General features: G+C 42.9%; 1 protein-coding gene across 9 annotated transcripts in view; it reads left to right on the forward strand.

The window, feature by feature from the left end:
- Positions 1-8,426, forward strand: part of LOC147798132 (uncharacterized) — a 104,226-nt gene extending 95,800 nt beyond the window's left edge. For 7 of the 9 annotated variants that reach the window (XR_015426466.1, XR_015426465.1, XR_015426470.1 and 4 more), the window contains 3 exons: positions 70-129; positions 1,545-1,608; positions 7,223-8,426. The gene's annotated coding sequence lies outside the window, so the exon portion shown is untranslated. The remainder of the gene's footprint in view (positions 1-69; positions 130-1,544; positions 1,609-7,222) is intronic. The other 2 variants (XR_015426469.1, XR_015426468.1) reach the window with 1 other exon arrangement.
- Positions 8,427-20,638: the final 12,212 nt, after the last annotated feature.

A 20,638-nucleotide genomic window follows, 5' to 3' on the forward strand; every position in this document is an offset into this window, starting at 1 on the left:
GTAGAAGGACATCATGAACACGATGGCTTGAAATTATTTTTGATTGGATTATTCTTGTATTCCTTTCAGTGTTATGTTTACTGTAGTCTGCTTTCATGGAGATGCCACTGACTGGCTGAAGGATCACAGGTGAGCCATGATGGATTCCTATAGAAAAATGAACAATTTTATATGCAAACCCTACATGTATGTTTGATATTGTGAATAGTGATAGCATCTTCCCATGTGTTCAAGGCACAGTTTATCATTTGTCTGATCCTTTGTGCATTACGTTATTATCATTATGGTTTATTAGTATGGTTTATTTCACTTTGCCTTTATCGCAGCCCAAAGGCTGAATTGCACAGGCATTACAAAGCAGTTAATTCATTAAAAAAATGTAAAAATCACCAAAAACGTGAAATCACTAAAATATTCATAAACTGAGATAGAAAAACTTACAACCATGATGCATACTCACAAAAAAGCTGCAAAATAGTCATTTTGTTCCTTTGAGGCAACAAAATTACTCAAAATCTAAAGAAGGTTGTCGAAGAACCAACCTGATGAAGTTTCAGCTCAGTGAGTACTGTCTATTTAGAGAAACAATATCCTAGGATTGGATACCCAGATCAAAAGTTGCCGAGTCATGGTTGGAGTTGCACCCAAATTTGAGCATCTGGGACACATTCTCACACTCACTTGAATACAGCTATAAAATATCAAACACTGAACCGACAAATAATGGCGCACATTTTTGCCAAGAGTTATGGATTTTCAAAAGCAATTTTCCAAAAATGCGTCTTCAGATGCCCTTTATTAGTTTTTTTTTCAAAATGACAGCTCGCCAGGAAAGAATAATTTCACAGGGAGCACAAGCATGTGCATAATTTCATCAGTTATTTTTTTTGGATAACTGTAAATGATGGACTGCACGTTTAAAAGAAATATGTAACATTTCATTCTTAGGCAGGCAGAGGTTTGACAGGAAGGTTCCTGACAAATTAGCCTACTTAAAAAATCTGGCTTCAACTAGCTCTACTGAGTGGCGCATTAGTATTCCTCTTTTTTCAAATTTTGGACGGGACCAGTCATACTAACGCTCCATGACATATAGTAAAGTGACATGGGTTCTCAAAAATTCCAAAGACTCAACAAAAATACCTTTTTCATCACCTACTGGCTTTCTTAAATGCCGAAGGCAAACTTTTGGGGCTTTGGTGATATTTCCGACTTCAAATCTATAAAAATGCAGCCGTTTTTGCTCGGCACATGCACTTAAACTTTTCGACACCTCCTCCCATTCAAATACGCATGCAGAGATTTTGCTGTCGCAATAACTCTATGAAGGAACATGGTCCTCTTACCAAAAACGCAGGAGCGAACTATATGTAGTCTGGCACAAAACGTATTGACCAGGAAACAGTCGTCGGTAGCATTCCAAAATGTGATATCAACACAAATTTTATACACTGATTCTTCTTTAAACAACTTCACCAGAATTTAGATCATTTTATTCAGTGGCGTTTATTTACAAGGTGGCCATTTCGAATTGTGTTCCCCAGATCCGCTTCATTTATCATCCACTCTAAAATCAGATGGAGCCTGACTACTTGGCTTCAGTTGCAGGTAAAGCCTCGATTTAATCAAGGTGACATGACTGTGAATTATTAAGGCCTATGAGATGAAAGTTTCTTTGTGCATGACACATAAATGCATGATACTATGACAGCTTTACGTTGGGAAAAGTGTTCCAATTTTAAAAATATAACCAGAGTCAACAGTTTTATTCCAATCTTAAAACATGTTTGGACTATTCGTTCAATATTGGGAAAATGTTGGATTTGTAAAATCTTATTTGAATTTTGAAACATGTTCACTCTTTAAACATTTATTCCAATTTAGAATTTTTTCCATTAGATACAAATTCATCTGCTTTTTTTATTTCATTTGAATCTAAAAAAATAGAAAGGACTTTCATTTTAAAATTTGCTTCGGTTTTTAAAAAATGCATTCCAAAATTCAAAAATGTGATTTTTTAAAATTACATTCATTTTAAAAATACATTTGATTTTTAAAAAACACTTTGATTTTGAAAAAAGGCATTCCATTTAGCAAAAACATGTTCCAATCTTTCTAATCGGAATTCTGCTTCTTTCTGCTTCTGATTGATGCTATACGAGCACACTTGAATGTAAAAAACAGCTTTGTATTAAATGTGTGGCCAAAAACAAGATTCATGGTTGCTTCATTTCAAGAGAAAATGCTGGGGGGAAATGGATGGCAGAAAATAATGCAAGACTAGTAGAAAAGAGCTTGAGAAACTAGTCAGACTGAAAGAGCACTTTGTAGATAACAGACATACATGTACATGTACTTTCCGCAATGGGTCTTTCATTCCTGTACAATGATCCATGATGAGGGATGTGTCAACACATTAACGCAAGGATAAAAATGCTTTTAACACTTCCATCAAGATAACAGAAGAAAGCAAAAAATGTTTTTAAAAATTCAAACAAAACGATTTAAATAAACAAGTCTAACTTTCTGATCTGAAAATTACTTGTAATTTTTAAAAACCCCGGTACATTGATGTTATCTGTATTCCATATTGCCACGATTCTTGCTCTTTTGTCGAACGATTAATCCAACAAGCTTGTCTTCTGCTTTCAACCTACCCCAGACCGTGAGTCGCTAAATATGCAAATTCCTTTGCGTCTGATTCAATTCGCTAAAACTTCTGATCAACCGTAGTGCGCCCTCTAGTCCCATAATGCATAGCGGAATGGCTGCCATGTTTGTCCTTCTTTTCCCTAACGTGATTCTAAGTGGACCTGTCTTTTTGACGTCTTTGAGTTGCCATTTTGCTTACACACGTTTGTGATATTCTGATCAAACCGTAATGCATTGTAATAAACGTACATTCAATTGTTCTGAGTTAATGTGTGTATTTTCTTGTTTTGGTGGTATTTTTCTCTTCTCTTGTGTGCGCATTTTATAGATTGTTGCCTCTACACTATTACTACCTAGCGATACGTAGGGTCAATGTGGGGCGACCCTGGAATTGTTGGGGTTCCGCGAGGCGGTGCAAGCGATCCAATACCGCGGTCTCCCTCTTTCCTTGGTATATATATAGGGGCTACCCTGGGATTGTTGGGGGTTCCGTGTGGAAGTGCCAGCATTCCGAATGTGACCCCACATTCCCCTGTAGACCGACAGGAGTCGGTCCGCGGAGGATCCAGTGGCATCTTGATGAACTTGTGGTTCTGCAACTAATTCCTGCTGGAAATACCATGTTTGGTTCAGTTCAGGGTTAGCCCATGCCACACTTCAAGGGTCTGAGCTGTAGTGCGTGCGATATCTGAAGGCTCAGTTCCCCAATGTACCACCGAAGCATCACAGTCAGTGATAGTGCATAGTGGCGCTGCACTTGGGGTTGAAATTTCCCCAGCTAGCTAGGTCTGGGTGCAACACTTCTGAATCACAGTTCCCCAGCATTCCAAACAGTTCAACACCTACCGTGGGCAACACCTGGCATCGGCATGGCTCACAAGACTACACACCGAAATGGCCCCATGCCGCCAGCACTATCTACACCAGCCGCATCGGCCATGGTGCCATTGTCTTTAGCCGCCCGTTCAACAGGGGCACCTGGCCATGTCAAAGACACTGACTCTCAATGGGACAACGCAATCCTGCTCTCTTGGGCGGTCCCTGCAGAGACAATACCAGGCCACCACCGACAACAGAACCCAACGGACTCCTGTGTCGTTGGGGCTTTTGATCTCCATACGTCACCCCGTCTTCCGGCTACCTTCTGGGCCTTTCTGGGAAGACTGCTTCTTCTGCAGTTCACCAGCCCTCTCCCGTTGTATTCTTACTTCAGTCTGGGCAAGCCTCTGATGCCCCAGCTCACCAGGTGTTGACTGCTGGCTCTACAACCAGTTCTCCTGTACGGAAGAAATGCAAGCATTCTTTGTCGTCTTCTACAGGGTCCAAGCGTAAGAAGTCTCACTCCTCACAGAAGGACGACGCTTCGGCCGACATCATGTCAGCAGTCTGCATGCTCTCAAAGCTCTCTTCTATAGCCAGCCGTTCATCCGAACCTGCATTCATCAATGATCCGATCTTCCTATGATTGTTTCATCCCTACGAGTTTCCCTGGGTACTGGCGCAGACTACAGCTCACTTCAGCTGGTGACCTATTGTCAACCTCAAACCTCTGAACCACTTTATCCGCCTAAAGATATTCTGCATGGAAACCCTTCTGACGGTCACCCAATCTCTATCTACAGATTCCATGTTGGGCTTCTTCCATAGACCTGAAAGATACCTACCACCACATTCTGATTCACCCACGAAGCTACGAATACCTACGCTTCCTATACAACACGAACCTCTTCGAGTTCACAGCTCTCCCTTTCGGTCTCTCCACTTCACTGAGATTGTTCTTGAGGGTTGCAAAGAATAGCCGCTCACCTTCGAAAGTGGGACGTCATGCTGTTCCAGCACCTGGACGACTGGCTGATCATCAGCAGATCGTTCAACAAAGCAGAGGTTTCTACCCGCCTTACTTGTGACATCACAAATTGCCTGGGCTTGATCACCAACCAGGACAAGTCGAATCTCGCCCCAACACAATACCCGACGTATATAGGGGCATCTATCGACCTTCAACAAGGAATAATCTCGGCAACGACCGAACATATCAACAATCTTCTTGACTGCGTGAAAGTCATTTCTAACGAGCAATCCGCTCCGGCTGCGCCTGCCTCCATCTCCTGGGCTTGATGGCCAGCATGCTGGACCCCATCCCCCTCTACAGACTGCAGGCCGAGATGGGACTCGCAGCAATCAATCTCCAGGTCCCCATATCGGACTTCATCTGCCCCCATCTCAAAGGTCCCTTCACCAAGGTGAACTCGGACATAACTATAACCACAGATGCTTCTCATCTAGGCTGGGGAGCCTCCCTTCCGCTGCTTCAAGCATCGTGAACGTGGGTGTCATACATCACACACAGTGGTGTCATACATCAATCGCCAGGGAGGCACGCATTCTCCCTGCCTATGCCTCCTGACGAGACAGATATTCCATTGGGCCCAGGATTATGGCATCGACCTCCAGGTGACCCACATTCCTGGTGTTGACAACTCCATAGCAGATGCTCTCTCTCTTGGGGAAAGGCATGTCCCACGGAGTGAACTCGGCACACCAGTATAGTCAAACTGATCTTTGCCGAAGTAGAGAAACTGAACATCGATCTTTTTGCCTCGGCAGAGAACGCCCAACTGCCAGTGTTCTGCACCAGATTTTAAAACCCACAAGCCTGGGCAACGAAGGCTCTTCAAATCAACTGGGACGGTATGTTGGCGTATGCTTTCCCGCCAATATCCCTAGTACTTGCAGTAATTCTTTTCAAGATCCAACAGGAATGCTGCTGTGTCTTTCTCATCACCCCCTTCTGGCCAAGCTAGCCATGGTTCCCACGTCTGACCATGCAGACTTCTCGTCCGGATGCCGGTAATCCTTCCTAACAGACCGGATCTGCTACATCAACCAAAGTCAGGTGTGCTTACCCTCATCCGACGTCACTACACCTGACCTGTCGGCTATTGCCAAACAGTCCTTCAGATCAGCAGGACTTTCTGATGAAGCGGCATAAATGGCCTCGAGGAGTCTATGCCAATCTCCACGCAGCATCCAGATCATGACATTTTACTTTGTGGTGTTCAAAACGAAGTCTTGCTCCTACCGAAGTTTCTGTTACTTCTATAGCTGACTTCTTCAGGCATCTGTTCAAATCAGATCTCCAGGTTTCAACTGGTTAGCCATTGGGGCTATACAAGATGGCTTTCCAGATGGGTTGACCTTTTCCGACAATACTGCTCTTAAACATCTACTCCAGCGAATGTTTCTTGAGCATCCCCCAAGATGCTAAGAAACTAATCCCTTCATGGTACATGTTAGCTGTTCTCCAACTGCTTGCTGGCCTGCCTTTAAGTCTCTCAGCGACGCATCGTTGATCAACCCATCAGTGAAACTGGCATTCCTACTAGCAGTTACTACCTCACGGCGTAGCCGTGAACTGAAAGCATTGTCCATCACAGATGGCCACATTCCAAGGGAACCCCATGGTGTTCGTCTCATCCCAACTCTTGGGTTTCTCACTGAGAACAAGTCAGTTTCCTTCCATCCTCCTGACATTTTTGTTCAAGACATTACCAAATGCACTGGGATTCCCAATGATAAACCATGGTGCCCAGTGCAAACTTTTAAATGGTACTTAGCCAAAACCAGATGACTCAGAGGTATAACTTCGCAGCTTTTCATCACTACAATAAAACCTGACCGAGCAGTGAACAGAGACACTATAGCCAGATGGGCAGTTTCGGCTATCAAGTTGCCAACCCAGATTGGCTGAATTCTGAGGACAATAAAACACGACGCCTCATCAGAGCTCATGATATCCGAGCATTTTCCACATGATGGGCCTACTTCAGAGGCATTCCGATGGAGGACATATGTAAGGCAGCATGCTGGAAGACCCCCTCTACTTCACCACATGCTACCTCACTGATGCTCCGCAAAAGGAGTCCGCACATGACAGCGGTCCTAACATCAGCCACATCGATGCCGAAGGGTTTCTCGTCAAAGCGGCTCACCACTGGAACGACATTATTTAACAGCTCCATTATTTGGTGAGTCCGTAATACAGTTTGGACAATTTCATACTCCTCTGGCACTCATATTATGTAGTGCATTATTGCCACACCCCCCTTCCAAGGGCTTGGTGCTACTCTGCATATTTAGCGACTGTTTGGGGTAGGTTGAAAGCAGAAGCCTCCTACCCCACAGAAATGTGGGTGAGGTCTGCTGTTGAGTACCTACCCCAAACACTCGGCTCCCTCTCATCCATCCCCACTTTTGGCTCGGACAGTTTTAATACCGGAAAAGGACGGACATTGCGGCCATTCCTCTATGCATCATGGGACTGGAGGGCGCACTCACAGTTGATCAGAAGTTTCAGTGAATTGAATCAGACACAAAGGAATTTGCATTTAGCGACTGTTTGGGGTAGGTATTCAATAGCAGGCCTCCCCCCATTTCTGTGGGGAAGGAAATTGTGATTTTTAACAACCCTGCACATTTGTTGTTATCCATATTGCCATGAATCCTTTCAAATAATTTAATGTAACATAATGTCCTAAAGAGACTCTGGCCATTTTTCTGATCCATGTAGGCAAAAGAACATCAGTGATCCAAGCAGAATGAAGTGGTTCCTGTCTACTGTGATCCTTGAAGGGCTTCACCTCACAAACTTGGCCAGTGCAAACATGGTGCTCCAAAGCTTAAAGATTAGATTTCCAAAAAAGTGTTTATCATTGTTTTGACACAGTAAACATAGTTTCAGGCTTGCAATGTAGATGTTTTAGTGAAACGAAATAGCAAATTTTGCAGGACAGCTTTGGTATCAAGGGTGTATTTTTGTCTTTAGAGAAATAAGTAACCTTATTTCAAAGCCGAGCTATAATGCATTTTTCTTTGAAACAATTTTTCTGGAACTTAGTACACTTGTTCGATGTGTAAAAACTCTTTTACATTCCTCTTTGGTTGAAAGCATTGAAGAGTGCACTTTTTAAACACTTAAATTACCCATGCTTTCCTGGACAACTGATGAGGGCGCTATTGCTGTAATGTCGAGGGAAGACATTTTAGCGCATAGGTTTTTAACATTCCTGACAAAAGGGGTTGATGCTTGCTTATTGTCGTAGACACAAATAAAAGGTGAATTAGCAAAATCTACAAAAATGCAGGACTTTTGTGTACCAAATAGTATAACATTGGTTTTTTTTTCCTGGGATTACATCACAGTTTTGCTGATGAATATGGAAATAGTCAGCATGAAAACCCAAAAGGCGGTCAATTGCCCACAAGCAAAAGTTGAAAATCAAGTGAACTAAGACACAAATGCATTTTGAAGGGTTGTATTTAAACAAATTGATTGCAACCACCCTTGAAGTTGGTTTCCAGTTTCAATTATGTTAAAAAATAACCACTCTTTTGCATTCTGTGCAATTAGATTTCTGCACTCAGTGCTGGTTTTTTCTCGGAACTCGCAATTTTTGTTTGTATTTTTTTCTCGCAGTTGTGCAATTTTTCAAAATATAAAAGCAGGCATTGTAAAGCCCTCTCATATTCCAAGTCACGAGTAGCTTGCACAAGACTTGTTTCTGCCAATTTTCTGAAAGATGCAAGCAAGAGGACTTAAAATTTCCATCCTAGCAGAATCTTTCTCAAAGTTAAGAGTTACTTTTTCTCCATCTGATTTTTGTGATGTAAATATCAAAATAAATGTTTTGAAGCAGTGTAGAGTTGCTAATGTACCTACTTGGTCAATGCCTTTATTTATATGAACCTGAAATACATCAGTTGGTATATATCAATCTGTTTGTAGTCTTATTGGTATGCTGTCTCTTCTGTATGTTTGCATATTCAAATTTAGTTTTTTTTATTCAACTATATGCATTAGTATGCTATCTCTTCTGTATTTTTGCATATTCAAATTTATTTAAATATATGCAGATAGGTTGTGTCCTCTGACCTTTTTTGAAATTTCGCAATCCTAACCTTTAAATATAAGTTCCGAATTATTTTTCTGTCAAGAGGCCTGTGGCCTGGTGAGCTAGCTTGCTGGCTTGCTGGCCGCCAGGCCAGGGGATCCCGGTTCAAATCCCGGGGTCCCCGGAAAAGGAGGTTTTTTTTTTTTTTTTTTTTTTTTTTTACTAAGTTTTTTAACAAAATTGTGCATGCCTACCTGGGATTGAACCCAGGTCCTTGTGCATAGCAGTTAGTGTCCTTAACCGCTATGCCACGGCACTTTCTTGAAAAAATGTGTTCGTTTCTAAATGTTAAACCTTCCATTGTTTGGACTTAGAATATTTTTCAGCCAAACTGTGTACTGGAGATGGGCAAGGATGGCAGTCCTAGGGGCTGGAAGTCTGAGAGCTGATAGGAAGGGTAGAGTGGATGGCTGAGGGCTTGGGACTATCAGTATTAGAGCTCTGAGGATCTTATGGGATTGAAGGACATAGCTTCTCAATGTTCCAGATTGCCTGTGGGTTTATTGTAGCCCTTATAGGATTGAGACTAAAATGCTCAGAGAGGGAACTTCATGTAAGGAGCAGAGCTTGGAAGATGTCTAAGACTGGCAGGGCTTAGGATGGGGCTGGAATGTAAAATCTGAAGATGGGAAATAGATGCAACTCTGGCAATGTAAAACGGTTGAATTGGGGGAATGGGCTAAAATGGCAAAGTACTACATTTTCACAAACAGAATTAAACAAAACAGTTCTATAACTTAAAACATTTATTTCATAAAAAGCCCACTTATTGAAATGGTTCTGATACATAATAATTTTTGAAATAAAAAAATATACCTGGAAAAGGCAACAGCAAGCTAAATTTGTAAACCAAGCAAATTTCTGATTTAAATTTTTGGTGATAATTAAAATTGGAAAGGCCAATAATTGAAAGACTTACACTAGGAAAATACTAAGGCACACAGAACTTTTTCCAGGAAGTGATAAAAACTTGCCACAGTGAGGTTTGGAATGGCCACTGGATAGGCTGATTATGTGTTGATAGGTACAGAAATCATATTTTGATTGAATGGGAAAAGGGAAGATGTGAAATGTGCAATACTCTGTTCACGTTTTAAAAAGCATGCAATTTCCTAGTGCCCTTGACTGTACATGTAGTCTTTCCAAACAGGGACTATTTTATGATAAAAATTCGTCGGGTCAGTGCTAAAAGGTCATTACAGCAAAAATAAAAGTTTTGAAAACACTTTTAGTGCCTTACTCTGAAGAAATGTTGTATTGAAACAGATAGCATGCGGTTTACTTTTATGTATTAAAGTATTTTTTTTGGCAAACATTTAAATTTCAACATATTTTCTTGTCCAATTTCATGTTTAAAATAAATAGTATTTTTCAATAAGGACCATTTAATGCAATTTTTCAGTCAGTTAGCACTGACACAACAAATTGGAGTTTTTAAAGTATAGCATCGCAATAAAGTTAGTTTATTTTATTTTGGGGGAGACAGGTTGGCAGAGTAATACTATCCTCACCTTCTACCTCAGCATCCCAGAATGAAATCTTGTCTGAGCTGATGTGTGGATTGCCAGGGTTTTCAGTCCCTACTTGATTCCTTGGTTTACCCATGAATATTTATCTGGGTTTTTCTTCCCACCTTTAAAAACTTGACACTAGCTCCATCTCGCATCCACAAATGGCTTAAAAAGTGTACCAGCTACAGTTGGTAATAAGTGTCCATTGGAAATCCTCCCATAGAGATTATTTACATGCACATGGCTGCACTAAACAGTTTACTGTTATTTATTACTATTCATCCAATGTACATTCAGCGCTTATTGCTGGATGATACGAGTGGCAATGGAGAGGAAAATAAATCGTCAGTTTTTAGAGGTTGTGGGCCTAGGTGGGATTCGAACCTGAGCCGCTGATGTGGAAGGCAAGGAAAGAACTGCCACACCAACCTGACTCCCCAAAAATGTTTTTAAAGTACGAAAACCTACAAATATGAGAGTAATTGTACCATGATGAAATTACTTGGAATGGTTAACGAAATGCAATCTGTCCAACTGTGTATTTTAACTTCCGAAAATACCTTTTTAGTCAAGAATTTGGATGAAAGTTTTTACCAGCATGGAACAAGTTCCACACATGGACATCACTGATTTTTCCCTGTTTTAAATCAGCCTTCAGAAAGTAATAACACATCCTGAACATTCAAATTTAGCTGCAAAAATATTGCAGCATTTAATTAGACAATACTTGGAATTTCTTAGACAGGCCTCGTACATAGGGTTTGTGCACGTGATGTCAAGTGATGTCCATGTATGGAGCTTTTTCCTCCCATATACAAATGAACAAAGACTTGCTCCGTTATAAGGTGGCAGGGATATAAAAATGGGGGGGTGTACAGTCAAACCTTGTTAATAACAGGTCCTAAAAATGGGAGATGTAAGATAAAGGGGTATATTATGCGTACATTGTATCACAAACAGTGCACGTCAGTGTCTAGTACCCCCCCGGCACAGATCTACGTAACTGTAAGGCAGAAGCAAGGAAGTAGTCTTTTCCTTGCCTGTTTGGACCACTGCTTGAGTTTCTGATGTGGAAACTCTTCCTCAGTGAAGGAGGCGAGGACCAACATCTTGACGTTCTCGCGAATCCACAGGATGCTGTCCTTTATCTTCTCTCGTTGAAGCAGGCGAGGGCGCTCTTCTCATCAGCACCGTAGATATGGTTTCCATGGGCATATGCACAGCTTTCATGCGACAATGTCTGGGGAAGAAATCATTCACAGAAGAATGAGTACAGCTGCATTAGAAACAGACGTTTCTAACAGAAAGTAATCTTAGTTCACAAACAGAATATGTGTCCTTTTACACTCAAATGGCCAAATCTTTATGTTGGAGCTACTGTAACAAGTGAGGGGGCAATTAAAAAATCCAGGAAGAAACACTTTTGGTCGGACTTCATTCCATGTATTTGCTATTGGATTCTAAATATTAAAGGTACAGTCCATCATTTGTAGGGTTTAATCACAACTGATGAAAATATTAATGAAATGCATACTTGGCTTTGTGGGACACTCCCTGTGAGATTTTTTTCCAGGAAATTGTCCCGAAATAAACAATGCAGGAAAACCATTTATAGAAAACTGCTCTTACAACTGCTTATGCGCAATTACCATAATTTGGTGGTTCAGTGCGTTACATCAAATAGCTGCATTCGACTGAAGAGGAATATGCGTCTCAGATGCTGAATTCAGGTGCAATTCAAATAACATAGCAACAGTTGCTCTAAAACTAAAATTCAAACATCCTGTTTTGCTCAGAATATGCACAGAGCTACAACTTGGATTTATTTTCAGGCACCCTTTTTAAAATTTTGAGTAATTTTCTCATCTTGACCCTCAGAGAGCCCGGTTATTTTAGCCCATCTCACTGCCGTAAGGGGGTGGGAGGGTGCACACATTCCACACACCTCCCCCCCCCTTGAACTTGGCTGTGCCTCGCCTAAATTGTTTTAACCTAGCATGCAAGCACACTCCTTGTCATTACAAACTTGAAGTTTTAAGTCAATGAGACGTGTGGTTTTGTTGTTATGGTCATTTGAAGTTCAAGGCTACATGCATGCCAGCACGGGTGTATTGCGCGTCGCAGCAGAAAAAACAATATAGGGCTGACCTTTCTCAGAAAACCTGACACAGTGCAAGAACCGTATGTTCAATCTGTACAAATGGGTGTCAAAATAACCGTAGTTGCTCTAAAAACTCCTAAAGCCTGAGCTCCAGAAAAAAAGCACTATTGCGACATCGGAAAAAAAATTTCATGCCGAAAAGGGTGATTTCCACCCCCCCCCCGTCTTTTAGGGTTAAAGGTTCCAACATAATGCACAAATGACAATTGATGGACTGTACCTTCAAGTGTAGGGTCTCTGCAAACAGCAGTCAATACTTTCTTTCCTGTGATATGTATGTTTATTGTTTACTGCCCAAAAGACACTCTTACCTGATGTCATTCATGATGTGCATGTAGCCTGCATCTTCAAACGATGAGATTTCATCACTGGTGAGTCCACTCACACTGCAAAGCAGGATATCTTAGCCAGCTTTCAACATAGGCAAATCTGACAACAGAAAAAAATCAACAAAAATGACGAGGCCTTTTTTAATCTGATAGGGTAAAATGCACAAAATGAGTGCAGGTTTCAACTGAAGGGCACATTTAGAAACAACTATTCATAGGGAGGGGGGCAAACTTGTCTTTTTTAGGAAGGGCACAACTTTGAAAAGTTTTTAAGGTCATGTAGCCTTTTATGGCTTTGTACGCACTTTTGGGGAAGATAACTAAAATAAAACCAACAAAATTTTGTTTTGTTAATATTGTTTTCTGTTTTAATTTTTTGGCTCTTTTTAGGGGGTGGGGGCTAGGGCCCTATCTCCCCCCTTAACCCTCAAAGAGCCCCCCATCTGCCTTTGTAAGTACTCTGTATACAATAACTGTATCGTTTCAGATTATATTAGTTCACTGATAAATCTGGAAAACAATACAGTGCTTGGCAGTGCAGGGAGTAACAGGCTGGGTGGGTTCTGAGTGGTACAGGGATTGATGGGTAAGGCAAACTGCTGTGAGAACCAAAATCACATTAACTATTCTTGTAATCACGGCAGTGATACCAAAAGATGAGCCCACAAGCAGGGGACCAACCACACTGCTATCACCTTACTCTATCAGGGCAGTGATGTCAGAAGATGAGCCCACAGGCAGGGGACCAACCACACTGCTATCACCTTACTCTATCAGGGCAGTGATGTCAGAAGATGAGCCCACAGGCAGGGGACCAACCACACTGCTATCACCTTACTCTATCAGGGCAGTGATGTCAGAAGATGAGCCCACAGGCAGGGGACCAAACACACTGCTATCACCTTACTTTATCAGGGCAGTGATGTCAGAAGATGAACCCACAGGCAGGGGACCAACCACACTGCTACCTTACTCTATCAGGGCAGTGATGTCAGAAGATGAGCCCACAGGCAGGGGACTAACCACACCATCACCTTATTACTCTATCAGGGTAGTGATTCTAGAAGAAGAGCCCACAGGCGGAGGACGAACCGCGTTGCTCTATTAGGCTACATGTATATCAAGGTCAAGGTCTATCTCAAGTCAGATGGGGACCAACCACACTGCTACCTTACTCTATCAGGGCAGTGATGTCAGAAGATGAGCCCACAGGCAGGGGACTAACCACACCATCACCTTATTACTCTATCAGGGTAGTGATTCTAGAAGAAGAGCCCACAGGCGGAGGACGAACCGCGTTGCTCTATTAGGCTACATGTATATCAAGGTCAAGGTCTATCTCAAGTCAGATGACAAATGTACAAACACAATCTGGTACCCAGTGACTGCTTTCTGTCCTCATATTGCAAAAAAGGTGACTCTGTGATTTGGGATTTCTTCAAGTGCATGGGCTCTTTATTAATAGGCGGTGGATATTCAGCCATCGCTGGCAAATGTCACTATGAAATTTTGCTGGGATACATGTGCAGTAACTGTTTGGGGGACTTATCAAAATCTTATCATGACAGGTCTTCGGGTCTGTGCCAACACAGTCATTGTAACTTTGCATTCACGAAGTGGAATCAGACAATTTTACAATTTATTACCCTTCTTTTCAAAAACAAGAAAATCCTCCAGAGCCATGAATCAGAAAGAGGATGTAATGTTGATGTCAATTTACAATAACAAAAGAAGAAAATTCTTAGTTTATTGGAAAAAAAGATGACAGCTATGGATCGAACCTATCCCCAGACTGGGGGTCAGTCTACTGGACTACCTCCGTATCCTTGGCCCCACACGGGTCCGGCCAAAAAGTGGAGAGTCCGCAAAAATGCCTTCTATGAATCTCATTCCACATGTAGGCTAATTCATCCCATATGACCACTGATGTATTAATATGGGGGATTGAAACTTTGGTGATTTGGTCGTCTTCACAACGGCCATACTGAGCGATTAACTCCTGATCCCAAACATAGTCGGTATCTGTTTTGTCTGGGAACCAGACAGTGTTAAAGACAGTGATCCCAGTGCCTGTTTTATCAGCAACTTTGTATCACCATAGAGGAAGGACACAGGAGTAGAAACTCAGGCACGTTAAAGTGTTCAATGATGGTTGCCACCGAGTTAGACAAATAATAGAAATCATTCCAAAAATGCCTGATTACTGTCTGCATCTTAGCCGGACAAGTGGGGCCAGTAATATCCTAGCAATACTTGTAGATTTTGCTTGTAATTAAGTATCACTGTGACCAGGAAAGAGAGAGAAAAAAATCCTGATATTAGACCTACTTTTGCCATCATAAATAAACTTTTTAAATTTTGATACACTGTTCATTTTCCATGCAAAGTTTGTAATTTATTCTCCTCTGTCAAAGAATTGGTGTGAATTTGGCTAAGACTGGCCAACAAAATGTTCACTACTACTGGAAAGCTCATTTGGAACAAAATGTGCTATTTCATCACAGGGAGTGATCGTGAAATCTCATAAAATACACTTTTCTACAAATCCATAATAAAAATGATTCAAACAAAGCACACAATCTTGTAAACAACCGGGCTATTTATTTCCAAAATAACACCAGAACCAGACAAACTGTGGCAATGATCATATGATACCAAGGGGTTTCATGGTTGTGAAACAGATGGTGCGTAGCAAGCGTTCGCTGCGCTCTGGTTATGGTCATGCCAGGTGTGCCAGACAGCGGTAATTGGCAAGATAATACAGCCCGGGGAGTTCAAACTCCTTCTGTGTCCTTCCTCTATGGTATCACTCATAATGAAGCCTTGTGTGAGTGTAAACACAATGAATGTATAAAAAAACCCAACAACCGTCACGTATTTTCATGGGTGGTGCATCATTGTGAGGGGATTAGACGAGCGAATGGTGAGCGTCACGCACAACGCTCTGGCAACGAGTTCACACTCGATCCCAATCATCCTGTCCATTTCCTACTCCGTCCCTCCCCATCATCCTATTCATCTCTTACTCTGCCCCCTCCCTATCATAATATCCATTTCCAACTCCACCCCCTCCCTAGCATCCTGTCCATCTCCTACTCTGTCCCCTCCCAATCACCCTATCCATCTCCGACTCTTCCCCCTCCCCATCATCCTATCCATTTCCTACTCTGCCCCCTCCCCATCATCCTATTCATCTCTTACTCTGCCCCCTCCCTATCATAATATCCATTTCCAACTCCACCCCCTCCCTAGCATCCTATCCATCTCCTACTCTGTCCCCTCCCAATCACCCTATCCATCTCCTACTCTTCCCCTTCCCCATCATCCTATCCATCTCTTACTCCGTCCCTCCCCATCATCCTATTCATCTCCTAGTCTTCCCCCTCCCCATCATCCTATCCATCTCCTACTCTGCCCCCTCCCCATCATCCTATCCATCTCTTACTCTGCCCCTTTCCATCATCCTATCCATCTCCTAGTCTTCCCCCTCTCCATCATCCTATCCATTTTTACTCTGCCCCCTCCCCATCATCCGATCCATCTCTTACTCGGGCCCCTCCCAATCATCCTATCCATCTCCTACTCTGCTCCCTCCCCATCATCCTATCCATCTCTTACTCTGCCCCCTCCCCATCATCCTATCCATCTCCTACTCCACCCCCTCCCCATCGTCCTGTCCATCTCCTACTCTGCCCCCTCCCCATCATCCTATCCATCTCTTACTCCGTCCCTCCCCATCATCCTATCCATCTCTTACTCGGGCCCCTCCCCATCATCCTATCCATTTTTACTCTGCCCCCTCCCCATCATCCTATCCATCTCTTACTCGGGCCCCTCCCCATCATCCTGTCCATCTCCTACTCTGCTCCCTCCCCATCATCCTATCCATCTCTTACTCTGCCCCCTCCCCATCATCCTATCCATCTCCTACTCCACCCCCTCCCCATCGTCCTGTCCATCTCCTACTCTGCCCCCTCCCCATCATCCTATCCATCTCTTACTCCGTCCCTCCCCATCATCCTATCCATTTTTACTCTGCCCCCTCCCCATCGTCCTGTCCATCTCCTACTCTGCTCCCTCCCCATCATCCTATCCATCTCTTACTCTGCCCCTCCCCATCATCCTATCCATCTCCTACTCTGCCCCCTCCCCATCATCCTATCCATCTCTTACTCCGTCCCTCCCCATCATCCTATCCATCTCCTACTCTGCCCCCTCCCCATCATCCTATCCATTTTTACTCTGCCCCCTCCCCATCATCCTATCCATCTTTTACTTGGGCCCCTCCCAATCATCCTATCCATCTCCTACTCTGCCCCCTCCCCATCATCCTATCCATCTCCTACTCTGCTCCCTCCCCATCATCCTATCCATCTCCTACTCTGCTCCCTCCCCATCATCCTATCCATCTCCTACTCTGCTCCCTCCCCATCATCCTATCCATCTCCTACTCTGCTCCCTCCCCATCGTCCTGTCCATCTCCTACTCTGCTCCCTCCCCATCATCCTATCCATCTCCTACTCTGCTCCCTCCCCATCGTCCTGTCCATCTCCTACTCTGCTCCCTCCCCATCATCCTATCCATCTCCTACTCTGCTCCCTCCCCATCGTCCTGTCCATCTCCTACTCTGCTCCCTCCCCATCATCCTATCCATCTCTTACTCTGCCCCTCCCCATCATCCTATCCATCTCCTACTCTGCCCCCTCCCCATCATCCTATCCATCTCCTACTCTGCCCCCTCCCAATCATCCTATCCATCTCCTACTCTGCTCCCTCCCAATCATCCTATCCATCTCCTACTCCACCCCCTCCCCATCATCCTATCCATCTCCTACTCTGCTCCCTCCCCATCATCCTATCCATCTCCTACTCTGCCCCCTCCCAATCATCCTATCCATCTCCTACTCTGCTCCCTCCCAATCATCCTATCCATCTCCTACTCCACCCCCTCCCAATCATCCTGTCCATCTCCTACTCTGCTCCCTCCCCATCATCCTATCCATCTCCTACTCTGCTCCCTCCCCATCGTCCTGTCCATCTCCTACTCTGCTCCCTCCCCATCATCCTATCCATCTCCTACTCTGCTTCCTCCCCAGCAACCTTATCCAGCATTTCATCCACTTTCTACATACATGTACCTTAATTGTCCCCCTAATCCTCCTGCTACAGGTACCCCTCCCCCAACAAACATCCTAATCTGTCACTTAGAGATCCCCCCATCCCTTACATTTTACCCACATACTGTACATGAACATTTGTATGGGTCTTAAACACTGTCTATACATACATCCTGTACATGTACATGTAAATGTACATTACAGGAATGCTCAGTACCCAGGTACATATGTACTGTATGTACTACAGGGTAAGTACACAATACAACTCAAACGTTAACATTCAACTTTTTTATTTTTTTCACTAAATTCAAGTTTGTAAGCATTAATTCAATATGATACTATTTAAATACTGATGGAATTCAAGAGGAAGTAAACAAGCACTCAATGACACATTTTAACACCTATGGACCTGCAAGGAAAAACTTTAACATTTGAGGATGGCCCGACGGACGGACGGAAGACAAAAATCGGCATTTGCTTCGCAGCTCGCCAAAAACCACAAGCGTATTTGGGTGGGACTCAAACCCATGAGTTCCTGCTTACTAGTGCAGACATCTTGCCCACTCGACCACCAAGCTTGCCATTGTCGGCTGGTTGGTTCAAGTCAGATGTTACAGCGAGTACCGGGACCAACTATTTCCAAGGATTGTAGCTGGCAAAAAGGCCAAATATCCACCGTCTTTATAAAACACACATCGGAAATTGGTGCAAACTGGTGAACTTGAGTAAAAATGACAGCTTTTCTACCTGCTGTTTTGTCCAACCACTGCTTGTGATCCTCAATCATCACTGTTAAGTCGCCGTCGCCGTCACCTGGGTCCTCACTGGAGCTTGTTTTTCTTTGGAGCAAGCTCCTTTAATAAACTGTTAGAATTCAAAGAAGATAAAAAAAACATTTTCATTGAATCTGGAAGTTACAGCCAGGCTTGTAATCAGTCACAAAACTTTGTGACTCGAATTGAGAAATTACATGTACATAAATGTAGAGACTCAATTTGATTTGAGTCATTTAAGTGTAATTACTCAAGCTGGGTATTAGGTGCAGAAGCTGAGACATGAGTAAATTTGTAGGAGTTAAGTTGATTCTGTTGATACCCTGTGCTTAGAACTTGCTCAGGTTCTGCTCCCTTTAGTGATGCTGCCTACGCATCGGCCTCTCCTTGCTCCATCTTCCGCTTGCTCTGTCCATGCTTTGACCTCCTCCTGCAATAAAAGCAATGAATCCCTTCAGCTTTTAATGTTTCCACTATGGAATCGTTCAACTTTACGTTATTTAAGCTCCAATTAAGATCATAGTGATAACCAGACGAAAAATGAATAAATAAAATCTTCCAATCAATCCAGAAATGTACACCTCAGCTCTCTGGGCTGTATGCACAGGTATGTACAAATGCTCAATGAATGGCAGCCATGTTGAATGTCACAATTTAGCATGTTAAGTGACCGAAATAGTAATGAAATGCAAATTGTCGTGTCTCTGGTCCTATGGCCATGATGACAAAAGTTGCAGCATGACTCTCCTTCATGTAAACCACCACATGAGCACACAGGCCCCTGGAAAGCCCTGCATTAACCCCAATGCTGCCAGGCAGTGCAGACGGTGATCAGTTGGGTGTGTAAGTCTGAGATGTACTCTGTTGCAGGGGCAATCAACAGAAGACAAACTACCACTGCCAGTAACTGTTCATGTTACACTCCCACTGAAAAATGCTGCCACCCTGGAATCCTGTGGTGGCTGGTAATTAACCACAGACTCCCAGCCTGGCCGTTTGGCCTTGTACAGGTAGACATCTGTCAAGTCACAAGAGGGTGACAATCTCTTTGGGGATTCCGGGGGGGGGGACCCTCCATCCTGGGCAACAAGTTTCAATACTGGAATTCCCTCTGCGGGATTCCCCTTAAACCTGCGAAGCAAGTTGATACATCAAAGTAATATTTCTAAGCAATTTAAAAGAAAGAAATCATTTTACTGAGAAGGGCTTGCATTTCTTAATTAAGCAAACCTTATCAGTAATTATTTATATGGAGCTTGGAAAAACAATATGGTGAAGGGGCTCCATTTGGCTGTGAGCACTTGCAATGCGTGAACTCCAAGTCATGACTACGACCAATAATTTGGTTATGCTATCAACTTCAATATTTGGAAATTGCTGGGCATCGCTCCTTTTTAAAGGGGCTTGAATGACGTTTGTTCAAAATAGATGAACCCAACTATCAACCGAAAGCTGCATTCATCTTTTAACACCTGCGAATTAAAGAACTGCTTACTGTACTGGATCACGAGGTCGTCACAATGAGTTTGTCCGTAATCTGCTATTTCTGTATAATAATGCTGGACAGTGTAACTATTGATGGTTTCATGTAATACATGTACAGGGACCTCAAGTCCGGGTTTTCAGGTTTGTTGTCACCTGGCTTGTCATCTAATGATGTGATCATCACGTCACTTTTCGTCTACACCACTTCCTTTTCTAGCTTTCTGCAAGGTTTCAAGCAAATCAGACAAGTACTTCAGAAGATATGGAGGTTTGAAGTTTGCACCTTGAATGTCATATCACATGACCCCTGATGACGTCATCTTGATGAATTTGTTCTAGGACCATCCTTGGATGATTGTCATGTTTGAATACAGTATATGTACTTCAGAAAATATACAGAATTGAAGTTAACAACTTTAATGTCATGTCACATGATACCCAATGACATCATAGTAATGATTATTATTGACACCCTCTGGGACGGTTACCCTGAGTATGCACCAATAATATGAAGCCCCTCAGAATGACAAATGAGTGTTTGAATTTGTGAAATTAGAAAAAATGTGCTTAGAACTTATGGAAAGAAACTGCACCTTTCAATTTGTATCATGTGATTAAATCCAGAGATGCCAACTTTTCAAAATGAAAAAGTGTTATCC

Source organism: Acanthaster planci, linkage group LG09 (genome assembly GCF_054643075.1).
Source record: "Acanthaster planci isolate LZ-2023a linkage group LG09, COTS_SCS, whole genome shotgun sequence".
NCBI lineage: Eukaryota > Metazoa > Echinodermata > Asteroidea > Valvatida > Acanthasteridae > Acanthaster > Acanthaster planci.